Raw genomic sequence first — 4,849 nt, 5'->3', positions numbered from 1 at the left:
AGGCCTTCAAAGTTGTTCCGGAGACCCTCTTGAGAGGTCCTTAGGAAATTTCTCGAAAACCATAACTCTCAGCAAAACCAAGTTTTGTGAAGATTGGAACGTCCATGAAAACGAGCTTGTTGGAGTATAGAACATCCTACGAAGGAGTTTTGGACAAATTCGATGGAGTATAAGACTTTCTATATATACAAGTTCAATAGAACACAGAACATTCAGCAAGAACGAGTACATAACGTCCGTTAGGATGAGTACAGAACGTTCACCGAAACAGTCGTAACAGAGCCCTGCGGAACTTAAAGGCAACCATGAAGTTAATTCCATGGGCAACCATCAGAAGCAAAGGCATGAAAAGGTATGTAGAAACCGTGAACTCTTAGTGAGAAGTTCAAAAAAAAGTTAGGGGCAGGAACCCCTGGGCAACCACCAAAAGGCCGACCAGGAGGTTCTCCTCAAGTGGCCGAGTAGCCCACATTTGAGGGCATGAGGCCGAGCAGAGCCTCCTGTAGAGTCCTGCTACAAGTGGTTCTGCACAACCCCGGTAACCCCTTTTGAAAAATTTCGAAAAAAAAAAAAAAATCAGAAAAGTTTTGAAATTTTTTTAAATTTTAAGGTTTTAAGATTAAGGCCAGATTAGGGTCGTTTAGTGAAATTAAGCCTAGATTAGGGCTAATTAGTGTATATTAGGCGTAATTAACCCAAATTATGGGTTGGGAATTAGTGATTTTTGTGATGAAATTAGCCCAGATTATGGTCGTTTAACCCAGTCACTCTTATAATTAGTATGAATTAGGGATAATTAGTGTCTTATACATACTGATTAGTCTTAATTAGCCCCGATTAGGGCGCGATTAGCCTCTATTAAGGCCAATTAGTGCATTCTAGCTTAAAATTAGGCTCTTTTAAGCCTAATTAGCGACTTGTGCATGGAAATTAGCCCATATAGGGCCGATTAGCCCAGATTAGGGACAGTTAGCAGCTTTTACCTTATAATTAACCTTGTCGAAGGTTAAGGGGTGATAACGCTCGGTTTTTTAGCCCGGATAGGGCCGTTAGTGTTAAACACTATCCAATAGCCTGTGCAAAGGCCTTAGTGTATGTGTACTTGCACTAATAGTCGTTGTAAATATGTAGGTTGCTCCAAACTTTACAATAAAACTACGATACCCATGAAAGGCTGACACACAATGAGGGCCGATACCAATGAAGGCCGATACCCATGAAGGGGACCGATACCCAAGAATGGCCGAAAGTACCCGAGTCGCGAATAGACCATACAACTTCCACGAAAACTCGAGCAGTATTTATGGAAGTTGGGGGGCTAATGATATGGATAGAAAATCATCCTAAAGACACATTTAATGTCGCATTAATTACACTTGGGCTCTTCTGAAGTCCAGTATAGACATGTCTGGTCCAAGCTCGTAGTAAGATAAGACAGCCCATTTAGGCAACGCCCACCAGCTCAGGTCGTCAAGGGCCAAGAACATAAATTGTTCAAGGACTAGCTCCAATACGGCTGAAGAGTAGAGACACTATGGTCTAAACAGACTCAAAGTCCTACACAGATGGTTCTAGAGCTCCTTCCTCAATAGGAACTCAATCACCATCTAAGTTGGAGACTTATCAACCAAGTCTCCCAACAAAAGTCTAACACGTGGACTCACCTCATATAAAGGCTCTACCCCTCAACCTAGTAACTATGTTTTGGCTTGATTCTCTACAACACATAGATGCGTATGCATCTTGCAAGGATCGATAGTCCTGAATGCAAGAGCGACCATTAAACCTCGAAGCTCACCAACCCTAGCATTGAATACTAACACACTCAGGTTTTTGTTCCACAACAATCGTGTACTTATAAACAGGTACCATAAAAAATTTCAATGTTTTGTCTTTTATATAATAGTATATATATATATAATTTATAAATTAATTTACATACCTTATGTAAAACCTAAGTTTTAACTAAAGTCAAAATACATTATTATAGTAAAATCCTCGAAACAGTTTGATGTCAGATTAAAGAAGCTACTCCAATTATATACTCAAAATACTTGCAAGGATATGTCTTTTTTAAATGAACTTTGTTTAAATCATAATAGTAGTATGATTTTTTATTTTTTTAAATAGCGAGTGATGTATAATCTTTGAACTTTTATATACTCTTTCTACAACTCAGCAAGAACTTTATGTTCGAGATTGTCAATTTTTTTTATTTCGGTCTTCTAGGTCATATACTCCCATGTGAAAAAATAATTGCAATTTTCGAATTATATTTTAGAATTTTCATTGGTCATGTATATGTTAGATTTTAATTTTCTATTCTTATTTGGGAATCGAACCATGATATCATGTTAGATTTTGATTAAAAACAAAGTTCATGCCTACAATCTTTTAAGGTACCTCTTTTTTAAAATATTTTGAAACAGTTTTAAATTTTATTTAATATCATGTTAATATAGTACATATAATTTATAACTTATATTTAGGGTTCCAATTTAAAATCATTTTAGCATTGAAATTTTAAAAACTATAATTTTTCATGATGGCCGTCGTAATTGGCCTATTTTGTTGTAGTGATGTGGTGGAAATATTTCATGTAATTTTTTTTGTCTATAAATGAATTTTGGCATAACTTTTTTTTAAACTGTCATGAGAATAAAATCAATGGTGTCATATTGGTTCAAAAGAAAATTAATAGAAAACTTTTAACACTAGAATTGCTTAAATACATTATATATGATTATATCATATGGGGCTAAACAATTATAGCATCTTTCTCTACAAGGTAGTTTGCTTTGCTTATTGATATTAACCATTAATTAACAAGACACTTACATACATGTAGATTGTAATGAGTTTTTTCAATAAGGAATTGGTTCAATAAGTAGAAGTTACATAGTTAATATTGGGAAACTGGTAATATTTTCTATGTTTAATAACTCTAGAATGTGATCAACATAGGCATTATCAATCATCACAATTCTTGATAAAACTAAACATCTGTAAAGAAAACCAAATTGTTGAAAAAAGTTGACATATATATGTACAAGTTGCAACCTGAAGACATGAGGGTTAAACAATCACAAAGAATTTGCAGAGTGAACTTGGAAGTGGTAGGCATCAATGAGCTTGATGGTAGTAGCAGACTAATATTCCGAAATTAGTTCCTGTAACAACATCAACCATCCTAATTAAATTTCAATTTGATCGATCAGTTGCAGAAGCTCATACATAAAGCACATGTATTTCATAAAGAGTACTATTAAGGGAGAGTGAGAGAGAGGGAGAGAGGGAGAGAGAGAGAGAAGGAGAGAGAGAGCGGGAGAGAGAGAGAGAGAGAGATTTGTTCTGAAGTGCATGTACAGGAGATAAATGTGATTGGTTTTGTGTTTTTACAATACCTGACAAAAAAGAAACCTCAGGAACCGAACTATATTTAGCAAAGCTTCAAGTGCCTGAAATAAAATATGAGCAGAGAATTAAAATATGAAGCAAACAAAAAGAAAGAAATGGAGTGCTTGATGGCTATGCAAGAATGACAACAGAGGGGTTACATTATATGTATGTAGTCACGTACACATGTATATTCCGTCAAATCTTACTATTTTTTTTAACACTCCCGTCTCATCCAGGAATTTGAGATTTAGAATCCTAATAATATATATAGTGTTGTAAGATCCTACTAAAAGATCGTTGTTAGTTAAGTAATAACAGTACCTTTTTAGTTGATCCTTTAATCTGGATAAACTACCAACCATTCTAAATAATTTTTTCTATCTTCATATTCGCAAGAAAGTCTAACAACGTGACTATAAATTCAGAATTTATAGGCACATTGATATAAATTTATGATTTTTTCATAATTTTCTTAATGGACGGAGGCAGCACATGAAAAATATATAATCAATACTACAAGTTGGTTACAATATTTTTTACTTTTCAATTTTGTCTCAGCTTTTATGTAATTTGTATTATGTGTTGGAATATTTGAATCTGATATTTTGTGTATTAAGTTAAAAACGTGTTCAAGAAATTTGGCAACCACAATTATGTTATGACAATTACAGAGCACATGTGAAATCTAAGTAGGGATTTATAAAATAAATTTCAGAAGGAAAGCGAACCGTGATAACAACATATTTCCTAAGAGATATGACCAATGTTTATTATTACTAATAATTTTTGCAATACAACATGTCATATGGGTACGTATGTGTGTGCATGATGGCGTACTCACCATTGATCATGTCCGAAAACCCCATGCTTTCCTGAATGATTGAAAGGGAAATCAGAGGACACAAACATTTTTTACTAGTAGCAGAAGGTAACAAGAACATGAAAATACGAAGTTTGCATTTCCATATAATGTTCCCTAATAGCTAGCTACATATTATGACTTTGACCACATATATGTCTTCCTTATACTATCACACTTATTAATTTTTAGTATAAAGATCAATTAAAGGTACCCCTAGATTCTTTTTTGTTGTTTATTTCTACAAACTTGATCTAGCAATCAATCCTAACTTCAGTTTACTAAGGGAGTTTTAAATTTTGTTTTTTTACTTTTATTTAAACATGAATTTTTTTAAATTTGTTTTGTCGTACTTGGCATCTTCCATTCTCCCGCATTGTTTAGTAAAGGATCAAGAAACAAGTTTGAGAAATATTTTTTTCAGCATTCAAGAAATGCAAGAGTGACATTTCGTCATAATTCATTTCTATTCGTCCTAATGCAAATTTTTGGTCAATTTTTATATTGGGCAAAATTATATAGAAAATATTGTCCAAAAAATATAGAATAATTGTGTATATATAACTAACATCATTCCTTTTCTCATTATAA

The 4,849-nt window shown here is 33.6% G+C and overlaps 1 long non-coding RNA gene across 1 annotated transcript; it reads right to left on the bottom strand.

The window, feature by feature from the left end:
* Positions 1-3,052: 3,052 nt before the first annotated feature.
* LOC141659633 (uncharacterized) lies at positions 3,053-4,267 on the bottom strand. Its single transcript, XR_012549833.1, has 3 exons — positions 4,241-4,267; positions 3,405-3,458; positions 3,053-3,170 (listed from the first exon to the last, which is right to left on the bottom strand). It is a non-coding gene; the product is annotated as an uncharacterized LOC141659633 (long non-coding RNA).
* Positions 4,268-4,849: the final 582 nt, after the last annotated feature.

This window comes from Apium graveolens, chromosome 5 (genome assembly GCF_009905375.1).
Source record: "Apium graveolens cultivar Ventura chromosome 5, ASM990537v1, whole genome shotgun sequence".
Lineage (NCBI taxonomy): Eukaryota > Viridiplantae > Streptophyta > Magnoliopsida > Apiales > Apiaceae > Apium > Apium graveolens.
Note: the sequence above shows the minus strand (reverse complement) of the source record. Positions and strands in the feature narration are given on the sequence as shown.